We start from the raw sequence: 13,527 nt of genomic DNA, 5'->3' as shown, positions 1-13,527 counted from the left end.
CATTTGAGCTTCCAAAAATCCGAAACAGAAAAATGAAAATTTTTACGTATATAGTTATGATATTAATCGGTAAAATTAGTATTTTTACCTATTGGTCGGCAAATTTTTAGTCGAAGGCTCTGCCAGAACTTTTCAACGTTTAAAAAAGAAACACGAATATTCTAGAAAAAAATTTCCTCTTTAAATTTCTCTTCCTTGACGTTGAATTTTGGATGTGATGTAAAATTTTTGATTTCCTATCGATTGATTTCCATTTTTTTTCTCTTTGGAATTCCACGATTTCTTAGATTTGCTCAAAGTTCAATCAGTCTCAACATACAAATAGATAAGTATTTCAAGTTTTGCAGTTTCTCAAAATTTGTAAATTCGTGAAAATATCGGCCTCCCCCCGTCCATATACTTGTAGACTCGAACAAAGATGATATTGGCGTTTACAATTTTAATTACGTGCCTACCTATCGAAAGGAAATCTCCAAAGAAACCGCAAGAGGGTCATTCCACGTAAGTGGGACCAAGAAGGGGTAGGGGGGTTCGGCGACTTCTTTGAAATTTTTTCTGTGGAAAGACCTACCGAAGAGATGACCAATGGCGCAAATCGCAGCCCTCTAGCCCATTTTTAAAGGCAGCCAGGGGGTGTCAAAGTTTTCAGTGAACCTAAAATATCATCCATTTCAGCAGTGGATTACTCGATAACCGCGATACCTACCAAAATGGAACATTTTCCCATAGTAAGGGGTTTTGAACGGCTTTTTGGTGATATCATAAAAATCAGTGTTGCCACTTTTTTTCGTACAAAAAATTAGCTCAGAAAGTTTCAAAACGTAGTTTTCACATCGTTCCGACTCTCAAAAATTCTGAAAAAAATATATTATGGACAACATTTTATGTTGAACAACATATTAAGAAATTCGGATGGTAACATGTTGCAAAGTTGATTTTAAAAAATTTTAAGTTTGCAAAAAAATGTGATTTTTTTATTTAAAACATGAAAAAAAGTTTTGATAAGTGAAGTTGACCCATTTGACCCTTAATTACTTTTACGTATCTGTTGAAATGGTTGAAACCCCCCTTTCACTCGATAAAAAGAACTCCTCACAAAAAAATCAAAAATCGAAAAAAATCAATTTTCAAATTTCAAACATCAAAAAAAGTTTGAATTTATTCAGTTGTCTTATTTTGACCTCTTTCTGGCGTATTTCATGAAAAAGTTGATGAAAATGTACACTCACAACAAAAAAATAAAAATTCGTTCATTTTTTGAATTTTTTCGAATTTTGATTTTTTTGTGAGGAGTTTTTTTCATCCAGTGAAAAGGGTTTTTCAACTTTTTCAACAGATACGTTAAAAAAGGGGTCAACTTCACCTATCAAAACTTTTTTTCATGTTTTAAATCAAAAAATCACATTTTTTTGGAAACGTAAAATTTTTTAAAATCAACCTTGCAACATGTTACCATCTCAATTTTTCAATATGTTGTTCAGCATGAAAAGTTGTTCATAATATATTTTTTTCAGAATTTTTGAGAGTCGGAACGATGTGAAAACTACGTTTTGAAACTTTTTGAGCTAATTTTTTGTACGAAAAAAAGTGGCAACACTGATTTTTATGATATCACCATGTTCCATTTTGGTACCTATCGCGGTTATCGAGTAATCCACTGCTGAAATGGATGATATTTCTGGTTCACTGAAAACGTTGACACCCCTTGGCTTCCTTTAAAAATGGGCTAGAGGGCTGCGATTTGCGCCATTGGTCATCCCTTCGGTGGGTCTTTCCACAGGAAAAATTGTAAAAAAAGTCGCTGAACCCCCCTACCACTTCTTGGTCCAATTGACGTGGAATGACCCAAGAGCAAAGAGAGGTGACTTTTTTGAGCGGAAGAGAGGGGGCTTGAGTTGTTGTGGAATGTGACTTTTTAGCATTCTGTTCGCATTTCTAGACAATTTGGGGACTTTTTTGGACACCCTATGTGTGAAGTTGCAAAATTTTCTACGATAGCTAATGAGAAACTTGTGATCAGCGATAAAATCACGTTGGAATCACCAAAGGTCTGACTGATCTTTAAAGGGGATGAAGCAAACAAATTCTGCAAATACCTGAACATCAACTGAAGAACTTTTCGCATATAGCAAGCCATCGAGAGGATCTGCTACATTTTGCAGTAGGTACGTATCAGCATATCTGCTGACTTTGCAAACATCATCTATAAGCAATTCAAGATCGAGCCAACGGTACCCTGACCAGTGACCAGATTACGTCGAGGTACATATCTTGAGCATAATACGCTTATGTACATAGCAAGAGTTGAGATAGAGGTAGGGATGGAGGTAGGTAGAAGGAGATACTTTGCCGATGGTCGATATCGTCCGAAGCGTGAAAATAAATTATGGAAACGAACTTCGCAAGACCTAGAACCAGATAATTGTGTACAAAAATCCGGTTTTTAGTGCCTCGTGCTAATATTACCGCTGCTGGCTTCTGTTATAGCTCGACTTAGTCGATGTGCAGGCAGCGTCGCGTCGCCCAGCCCGTGCGCTGTTTCGGAATGCGACTGCGACTTCGACTTGGACTACGACGACGACGGTACCGTGGTACGTACCATACGTATGTACATACTACGACGACGAGGTATACGAGTATGTGTAAAAAAATATAGGTGCTCGTGCTAACTGCTAATGTACGTATTATGTAACGTTGCGCCGGAGAGCGTTATGGAGAAGGCGAGGCGAGGCGAGAGGTACGATACGAGCTCGGCCACAGTTCGGCACACAAAACCTACTTTTTTGTGTAGACGTTCCCCTTTTGCGCGATGTGTAACCTATATACGGATCTAGCTAGGACGCCGTGGTGGCCGTACGAGATATCGGCCGAGCTGCTTTGGATACCCTCGGCGGTAGTCGTACTTACGCCATCCCCGGCCCAACCAACAACAGGGCATTTCCTAGATTTTGACCTAAATCTGATCTGATATCGCCAACAACGACGCTACCACCGCGTGCTCGTCTATTCTTACAATTTTTTAGTACGCTGCCTGCAGATGCCAAGCAACCACCTGGGGCTGGATCACTACTCGTCAGTCCTCCAGGACTTGGTGATATTGAACGTACTTATTCCGAAACTTTCAGTGCATGGAAAAGGCCAAAGGACGAGGAATCCAAAAGCAAAGATGTGCTCTCGACATCTCCACTCTTCAGCATTGCCAAATATTCGGATCATCGGAGTGTGATCGAGTTTGCATAGAAACAGATTGATAGCAACAAACAGGGAGGTGAGGTAACACGACACCTAACTCAAGTTCGCCTCGCAAGAATAGCGACGCAGAACGCAGATAAGCTCGAGTAGTTCGAGGAATGCATCAACAACAAAGTTGTCACTATAGGTACTGCAGAGCATCAAGCGTGGTATTCAGCAGGATTTGCGATACGAATGGTTTCAAATTCGCTTTCGATCGAATCGTACGTACATACTTCGGTTCTGGGAGATTCGATACGGTACTTCCACGTTCCACGATCGTAGATGGTTCCTCCGAATACGTACACGAGATAATACACACCAGAAGAGTTGAGTTTCTGGTCCGATGGTAAATCAGTAGATATTTACGTACGTATAAAAAAGCAACCTGTACCTGTGCCATACCAGACCCTGATACCGTCGTCGCTGTGCGCCTCCTCTGTCTATTTGAAACCAGTCCAATGGTATCATTTGACGACCTTGCGACTTCTGCGGCGTATTTGAAACGAAACACGCTGTGTAGCGTCTATTTTTATATTACGTCATTCGTAAAGGACCCGGCACCTTGAATGATATATCGTAACAAGGAATTGCCCAGATCGTGGTTCACCAAGTTTGGATGAATTTTCTGGTATGTATTCGATGAAAGGCATTTTATAAAAAGAGAAAATTGTAGCCGAAAATTCTTCCCTTTCATTTACTCAAATGGAAAAAATAGAAAATGCTGTTGGTACACAGTCAATTTTTACGAACTCTGTGACCTTTATAGGAACACTGGTGGCGAATTGGCTTTCAGCCAAATATTCAAAATGGAAGTTGAAAAAATTTATCATCTTCAGGGTAGTCGAGAGCCAATGCAGGTCTGGGGCAAATCCATTTCTAAGAACGAAACTATATTCAGGGTTTTTGAGAGGGTAAGGGGGAAGGGGTTTGACCCATCAAAAATGACCTAAAAGAGGTTAAAATTTGGCATGTACTACATTCTAAGAGTTATCTAAATCAATCTACCTTTTGAAGGCTTAGCAAGGGAACCACTTGAGGTGTCACACTCCGATTTGAACGGAACCGCGATTTTTGGAAAGAGCATAGTCTAAAACCCCCAAATCCAGCTGCCCAAGTTCATTTTTCGATTTTTGGCGAATTTTTGAAAATTCAAAATTGACTGTTTTTGGCGATTTATGCTTTTTTTTAAAAAAGTACGTACTTGATCAGTAAAAATGGTCAGAATAATTCCCAAAACTAATACATTATTAATTACCCAAATCCAAATTTCACCATTTCCAGCCATTCTGGAGCCTCCAGCCCGATTTTTCAATTTCTCCAGAATTTTGAATTTACTCCAGAAAACGTGAATATGCAGTTGAGCAGCTAAAAATCGAGTTGTGTATTATACCCGACCTGTTTAACGAGTTTATCTACATTTTAGCCGATTTTGGGAGTGACACCTCAAGAGTGGTTTTTTGACCAGCTTTTTTCAAAATTAAAAATCCAAAAAATCAGAAGATATATGAGTATGTAATGAAATTTTTGAAATTTGAGCGAGTCGATGTATTTCTTTAAGAACTAACCCCCGGAGCGCAAATTCTACCATTTCCAGCCGTTTTGGAGTGAGAGTGACACCTCAAAAAGCCACTCTTGAGGTGTCACTCTCAAAATCGGCTCAAATGTAGATAAACTAGTTCAACAGGTCGAGTGTAATATACAACTCGATTTTTAGCTGCCCAACTTCATATTCACGCCTTCTGGAGCAAATTCAAAATTCTGGAGAAATTGAAAATCGCGGTGGAAGCTCCGGAATGGCTGGAAATTGTAAAATTTGGATTGGGGGGGGTTAGTTACGGACAAAATACAGCGATTCGCGCAAATTATAAAAATTTCTACACAAACGGGAAACTTTTGATTTTTTTGATTTATTAATTTTGAAAAAAGCTGGTCAAAAAGTCACTTTTGAGGTATCACTCCCAAAATCGGCTAAAATGTAGATAAACTCGTTAAACAGGTCGAGTATAATACACAACTCGATTTTTAGCTGCCCAACTTCATATTCACGCGTTCTGGAGCAAATTCAAAATTCTGGAGAAATTGAAAAATAGCGCCGGAGGCTCCAGAATGGCTGGAAATGGTGAAATTTGGATTTGGGTAATTAATATTAGTTTTGGGACTCATTTTGGCCATTTTTACTGATGAAGTACGTACTTTTTAAAAAAAAGCATAAATCGCCAAAAACAGTCAATTTTGAATTTTCAAAAATTCGCCAAAAATCGAAAAATGAACTTGGGCAGCTGAAAATTTGGTTTGGGGGTTTTAGACTATGCTCTTTCCAGAAATCGCGGTTCCGTTCAAATCGGAGTATGACACATCAAGAGGTTCCCTTGTTAGAGTCATTTTTTCTGTTTGAATCCTTCAGTAATCAGTCATCACGTCATCACTCATGAGTGTTTCTTCATTTTCAACTACGAAAAAACTGTGGAAGTATGAACTGCAGTAAGGTGAATCCTGAAAAAAAAGTCGCTGGATTTTGACCAAATTAAATGGAGACTTTTATTTTGAGTTGAAAGTCATCAAGAGGAGAGATCCTAAAGGAGGATGCATTTTCGAAAAAATCGTGGCTTTTTCACTTCTAAGCTCCAACCCAAAATTTTTTTTATGAAAAATAGCCAATTCCAGAGAATAGTAAGTAATTGAGATTAAGTATAAGTTGACCTAGGCCATTTCCATCGAAATCCCAGACCACTTACGGTTCTACTCAGCACTTGAAAATTTTCAAATAGATTGTTTTTGGGATACCTAATCCGTGTTTTTTAAAAATTTCATTTCTCAAATATTAGAGTACGTTATAATCATTTTCAAAACATCAAAACATATCGTTTCTGAAAATAGAGGAATATTGTGGAATGCAGTGGTGCAAATTTTCTTGCTTATTAATGTTGCCAAAAAAATTGAAATAATTTCTGCTCGTTTTTGTCGGTTTTTTGAAATTGATAATAATGGCTCGAAAAATTGAGACAACTCTATTCCAAAATATTCCCTTCAGTTCCGAAAACGATATTTTTGGATATTTTGGCACAATTAATGCAAAATTTTCGAAATACGAATTTACACAAAAATAAACGATACGGATTCGCATATTTTTAATCACTCAGCAGAGCCATCGAGAGACGGGGGGGGGCAAAGGAGGCAGTTTGCCCAGAGCCCCTAGCTTTCTGGAGGGTCCGGCAAAAGAAGGACATGTAGTGAAAGAAAATCCTGTTTTTTTTTTTACTTCTCAAAACACAAATTTTCAAAAGCGTTTTCTTTTCTTTTTCAAAATTGAAATTTCTAAAAAAAAAGTATCATCAACTTTCAAAGTTTCAAAGTGAAAAAATAATCATCTCGCAAAAAAGTATCGTTTTTATGCCTCTCGAAGTATACATTTCAAGGGCTGTCGCTCTCACTTGGGCTTGTTCTCGTTTCTTTTTCAAAATTAACATAAAAAAAAATTATTCAAATTCTAAAATTTTAAAAACCAGAAAATAAACTCCTTGTACATATAAAAAACATCGTTTTTAGTTCTCTCAAAGTACAAATTTTAAAAAGTTTTCGCTCGGGCTTGTCCTCTTTTTTTTCAAAATTAAGTTCCTAAAAAAAACATCGTTTTTGTGGGCCTCTCGAAATCAAATTTTCGAAAACTTCAGCCCCAGCAAATAGGTAAGCAAGTGCTAATTTTTTTCTTGTTTTGAAATGAAAAAAATCATACTTGGGCCCCAAAAATTCCAAAACAGAAGATTAAGATTTTTATAAGACATTCGTATTTTTCCCTATACATCCCCCCTCCTCCTCCTCCCAACCCTCCGCCCTCTCCAAAAACCTTAGAATCAGATTCTAATGTCAATGGTCTAGGTCGACGCAGACTCTCAAATACTATGTTCTGGAGCTTCAACATTTTTCACAAAACAAGTTAGGTTTGTGCTATAGCGAAAAAACACGATTTTTCTGAAAATATGTACCATATTTTTGAGGACTCCATATATCCTCTCTGAGGGCACCTCCGAGGCTAAAAAGTATTCTGAGTTTCAATTCAAGTAAATGTTCAAGCATTACTGAATTAGGGGAAAATCTTCCAATTTTTTTTGTGATCTTGCAGAGGGCTCAATGGACTTCTTTCGCGACTTGTTAAAAAAATTCACCTTGTGATTTTCAAACTTAGTTCCTTGATATCCATACAAAACATTTTTTCAGATCACCCTATTGTTCAAAATATCCACAAAATTCTGCTAGATCTCCAAAATTCAAACCACACCATCCACCTTATGTATACTCCTAGTCATGTCAGCATTGAAGGAAATGAAATTGTTGACACCTATGCAAAATCAGCCACTATCCCCCCTCCCTTCACCATTTTCACCCCTGACGATATAAAATCCTTCTTCAAACAAAATACTCACTCTAAATGGCAAAATTTCTGGTCATCACAGACATCAAACAAACTCTTTCAACACAAAAAAACAATCTACCCCTGGAAAAATCTTGATCACCTAAACAGAAGAGAAGAAATAATTATAACCCGTCTAAGAATAGGCCACTCTAAAATCACACACAATCATCTCTATCAAAAAATTCCGAAACCCCCCTGTCAATTCTGTGAAAATGAACCTATATCCATCCAACATTTACTATTCACCTGTCCTAAATTACAGCAAACAAGACTATCTCTCCAAATAGACCCAAATTCAATGACCATTCCAGATAACCCTTCCGAAATCCAAAAATTTATAACCCTACTTAAAAGCACCAACCTAATAAACCAAATCTAAACCCTTCTAGCCACGGGTGTAATAATCGTGTAATTATAAACACCCAAAACAAAAAAAAAAAAAAAAACAAAAAAAAAATTGGGCACAGTGAAATTCACAAGTGGAACAAAGTCTTCACCAATCACGCATTTTCTTCATCAATGAATGTTTCCCACACCAAATAATACCCTCTCCTCTTCTCGATTCAGGATTTTGGCAAAATTTCAAAATCAAAAAAGGGTTTTTGGGAGGTCGATGATTGTTGATGAAGAGGGGGGGGGGTGTGTCGAAGCCGACGTTTCTTGAAGCAAAATAAAATAAAAAATTGATTCAAATTTTAAATGAAAAAGGAAATAAAAACAATAAAGTTCGCCAGAAAAATAAACAGAAAAAAACACTTTTGAGCTGTATACAAGATCATTGCTGAACTTTCCTTCAAAAAATGGCGATGATTTGAACCCTTTAATAAGTTATATTTTACTTCCCCCTCCCCCTCTCAACACAGTTTGATGAGTTGTTGACTATATTTTTCGACTTTTTAAAAGTTTGTAATAGTGACCAAGAAACTGGCACCACTGCGAATTTACTTGAAAATGAACGATTTGAAAATTTTAACTTCATCTTACCCCCTCCTCCCCAGAAAAAGACTAAAATAATTGTTCTTGGATGTTCATGGTAAGGTCTACATCGACGCAGAATCTAAAGTAGGTACATATTATGTTTTGGGACTAGACCACATTTTTCAAAACAGATTGGGTGCGGACTAGAGCAAAAAAATCACGATTTTTTTCGAAAGCTCCTCCTCTTTGAGCACTTTATCTCTCCTCCAGGGGCATCTTCGGCGAGTCAGCGTGTTTTCTGACAGACTTTAAACTCGACACGAAGGTCTCCACCTGAATTCGGTCAAAACCCTGCAACATTTTTTTCCACAATCCATCCGAGATACCTACATATTTTAACAAAGTTGAACGGTGGTACAAACGAGGAAAAAAGAAATAAACCCTACAAATTCTCCACGCCATGGGACAGGTGACTGCAGGTCAATGAAGCTGTACATGTAATAAATCTCGCCCAATGGCCACTTTTGAGGGTGTGAGGATATATAATTTGAGCCGAAAGTAGACTAAGTTACGAGGACAAACTGTCAAGGCGATCGTCAAAATTTACAAACCTTGAAAAATTTTCGGTCCTTCCCACCGCGCATACTTTGTAATGTAGGTGAAGATTATCGAGGAATTTACGATACGTGCGAGATTCGTTGTCGCTATGTGTTATCATTATTAGGTACCTACACCTAGGTACCTCTACCTAGGTATTGATAAATATTTGTATAATCTTATATGTACGTATATGGCTGAATTGATTCTCGTTCTAGTCGTATACGAGTATGTACTCGTGCTGTGCAGGATTATTAAATATCATTTGGCCCGAATCCTTATTATTCAAACCTATTAATGATTGTGGGAAAGTATGCACATACACATAAGAGTACACACGTTTTTAGCTTTATGGCGATACACAGCATTAGTTTATTTGCATTAACAATTAAGTGTATCTATCTAATATCTATAATATAGAGGTTAGGTTAGGTTGTGGTATATAATCTCGGCTCGAGTTGCAGGATGGCCCCAGGTGGATGCGTATATTCTGCCACGATTAAATCATCGCGTTCGACCACATGTGTTCTTTATAAGTAGGTATATTCAATAAAGAAGTTTCGATACGATGAAAAAAAAAACTGAAAAAGAAAGAAACAGATGCCAGTGTGAGTGTAGAAAAAAACCCCCCAATGGCGGGCCATCTTATATACCTCTAGACCTCTACATAGGCAGTGTACAAATAAAATGTAGGTCACCTAGCACTACCTACTGGATTCCACAATCGGTATATTGAATTTATTATACGCCGAAATTTTTCGCATCGCCTACGATAATTATAATAGTCGCGAATAGCACCGCCAAAACAAATAATATATTCTTCGGGTCGAATCGAAAAGGAAGAAGAAGAGGTGCAGTGGAGAAAGAATCAGCAGTAAAGAAAGGGGAAGGGGAGGATAGAATACAGAATTAGTTATTCGTATTTACTTTACGTATGTATGTATTTATTACGAAACATCACGACGAATAAATAAATCAATCATCGAATTAGTAAATTTTTTCGTTACATGCGATCATCTTGGCTGTTTTTATTTTTTTTAGGTACTTCTTTCTTCAATCTTTGGAATTATTCGGGAATCCTTCAACCTTGCAGGTGAGCAATTGCGCGGTAGTTCGCGACGCGTTTATGAAGCGAGACAGGTGGAGAGGCGTGGAGAAGAGGAAAATTCCAGTAAAGGCCGTTTGGCGGACGAACGGGTTTGGTTGACTTGAGAGTATTACCTCTACAGCTGGTGAGCTGGTCATCTACGTACCTACGTGCTCGATTAAGCATACAGACGTCTTATATGATGATGATTGTCGACAGCGAGATAGTTTTCTCTTCATAGGGTAGATTTTCACGATCGATGGCATATAAGGGAAGTTTACAGAGGTGGTCATTGTACATAGGTAGCTTATGGTAGATCCCTGAAATGGTGGATTGGCGTATGTAAAAGACAGAGACATCGCTGTGTGTCCTAGAACCTGCGGGTACGCCAGATCGATTCATTATCCGAGCAAAGATTACAGACCAAAGACTAAAGAGTGGGCCGGTACGCGGCGCGATGATAAGGACCTTCGATGGAAGCATAACTCTCGGTGGCGTACCATACATATACCATACAATATTGTCGAATAGGTAGGTACTCCTCTCGTATGTGTATGTTTATATTATGTATGTACTTTTTTTTTTTTTTAATCGAGACCATGGACCTAATTAACTCTTCGGTATATTATTAATTTAACCACATATAGGTAATTATCGATAATAAGGGGCCATAGGGATGGCCTAGATTTGGCCCAGGCCCGGACGATCTTCTGCGTTGGCATTGCCCGTACCAGCCGCTGGACAAAGTCACGGATCTTCGTATTGTCGTCGTCGCTGGGTCGCTGCAGACATCGAAGCCCAGACCAGACCATCTCGGTCGTCGTCGTATCGTGAAATTCTCACGAACTCAGCAACAACAATGCGATCGATGCAAGTTGGCAATGCACGAGTAGCACGAACGAATGTCAATGGTACACCGCGGTTGCTCCGATGCCTAATGGTTTATTGTACTCGTAGTACCTGGCTACCTGACTCTGTCGATGGTGTTTATGTAACCTTCGATTGTATTGAAAAGAGTATTATTTGGTCGGTATAGTGCAGCTTGTATGTACCTCATAATGGCGCACGTTTTGCGAATTTGCAGACCATGGCAATGAATCAGATGCAGGGATATAGTTTTTAAACAATCAGACATTGTACTTGGAATTAGATGCCTAGAACCCTCACATTTTTCTATACAGAAGTTCAGATCAACTTCATTATTGACAAAGAAAAAAAATGCTTATTCCGGTTAATATAAAATATACAATATAATTAGGTATGATTATTGATTACTTAGGTAAGTACTTGAGAAATTTTATCAACTCACCGTACTCGTAATGCGCAGAATATCGAGGCATAAAATTTCATCCTGGAACAAAAAAAAAATGAAAACAAAATTAGCATATTGCATTTTCTAAAATTTAAAAACGAAATTATTAAAGTCAATGAGGGTAATTGTAAACCAGGGGAGGGGGAGGGTCATGAACAAGGTGTTTTGTTTTTCTTATTTCAAAAAATTGTTCGACTACATAAAATAGGCCTTTTATTAGTCTTTTGCGAACTTCCAAGCCTTCATTATTCTGTTCCTTTCATGTAAATATGACAAATTGGCCAATTAGTTTTCATCGAATCAGTTGCCCTAAATGAGAGGACATTTTGTATGTAGGTAATTTTTTTTACATAAATTCTTAAAACATCAAAAAACAGGCTTTCACGAGAACTGAATTCGTTCGTGAATGATTCACCAAAAAAAAATTAATTATACGGATCCATTCGTCCACAAACGAAACACTTTTGCGAATCAATTCGTTCGTGAATGATTCACTAAAAATTAATTATTCCATTCGCGAATGATTAACCTAGAAATCAATCGATTTGTTCAATCGCCAATTCGTTCGTGAATGATTCATCAGAAATTGATTAAATGAATATTGAATTGTTCGCGAACGAGTCACTTATACCAATCAATTCGTTCGTGAGTGATTCGCCAAAAATCAACTGCATGAACAAATCCTTTCGTCCACAAACGAGTCACTTATGCAAATCAATTCGTTCGTGAATGATTCACTAAAAATTAATTAATCCGTTCGCGAATGATTCACCTGGAAATCAATAGATTTGTTAAATCGCCAATTCGTTCGTGAATGATTCATCATAAAATTATTAGATTCGTTCGCGAACGATTCATCGACGACTGATCAATTCGTTCGTGAATGATTCACTAAAAATTAATTAATTCGTTCGCGAATGATTCACCTAGAAATCAATCGATTTGTCCAATCGCCAATTTGTTCGTGAATGATTCGTCAAAAATTAATTAAATGAATTGAATCGTTCGCGAACAAGTCACTTTCAATTCAATTCAAATTTATTATTGTAAGGTACCGCAAGCGGCATTTACATAGTCATTTACATCGATAGTCAAATCGATCGTGAATGATGCACCAAGAAATCAATCGATTTGTCCAATCGCCAATTCGTTCGTGAATGATTCATCAAAAATTAATCAAATGAATTGAAGCCGTTCGCGAACGAGTCACTTATACAAACCAATTCGCTCGCAAATTATTCACCAAAAATTATTCGATTCGTTCGCAAACAATTCATTGACGATTGATCGATTCGTTCGTGAATTATTCACTAAAAATTAATTAATCCGTTCGCGAATGATTCGCCAAGAAATCGATAGATTTGTTCAATCGCCAATTCGTTTGTGAATGATTCATCCAAAATTAATTAAATGAATTGAATCGTTCGCGAACGAGTCACTTATACAAACCAATTCGTTCGCAAATGATTCACCAAAAATTATTCGATTCATCGACGATTGATCAATTCGTTCGTGAATGATTCACCAAGAAATCAATCGATTTGTTCAATCACCAATTCGTTCTTGATTGATTCATCAAAAATTAATTAAATGAATCGAATCGTTCGCGAACGAGTAACTTGAACGAATCAATTCGGTCGCGAATGATTTGCCATAAGATTATTCATTTGTTCGCGAATGATTCATTCACAATTGATGAATGAATTCGTTCGTGAATGAATCACTAAAAATTATTTAATTGATTCGCGAATGATTCACCAAGAAATCAATCTATTTGTTCAATTGCCAATTCGTTCGTGAATGATGCATTAAAAATAAATTAAATGAATTGAATCGTTCGCGAACGAGCAACTTAGACGAATCAATTTGGTCGCGAATGATTCGCCATAAAATTATTCGATTCGTTCGCGAATGATTCACCTAGAAATCAATCAATTTGTTCAATCGTCAATTCATTCGTGAATGATT

General features: G+C 37.4%; 1 protein-coding gene and 1 long non-coding RNA gene across 2 annotated transcripts in view; one reads left to right on the top strand and one right to left on the bottom strand.

The window, feature by feature from the left end:
* The window catches only part of sit (stuck in traffic), a 99,525-nt gene extending 87,950 nt beyond the window's left edge, over nucleotides 1-11,575 (bottom strand). The window contains exon 1 of the mRNA XM_065366378.1: nucleotides 11,557-11,575. The gene's annotated coding sequence lies outside the window, so the exon portion shown is untranslated. The remainder of the gene's footprint in view (nucleotides 1-11,556) is intronic.
* On the top strand, nucleotides 8,964-11,470 carry LOC135848569 (uncharacterized). Its single transcript, XR_010559386.1, has 3 exons — nucleotides 8,964-10,392; nucleotides 10,467-10,778; nucleotides 10,895-11,470. It is a non-coding gene; the product is annotated as an uncharacterized LOC135848569 (long non-coding RNA).
* Nucleotides 11,576-13,527: the final 1,952 nt, after the last annotated feature.

The sequence above is a fragment of the Planococcus citri genome, chromosome 5, assembly GCF_950023065.1.
Source record: "Planococcus citri chromosome 5, ihPlaCitr1.1, whole genome shotgun sequence".
In the NCBI taxonomy this organism is placed as follows: Eukaryota; Metazoa; Arthropoda; class Insecta; order Hemiptera; family Pseudococcidae; genus Planococcus; species Planococcus citri.
This window is presented reverse-complemented; position numbering and strand designations above follow the sequence as displayed.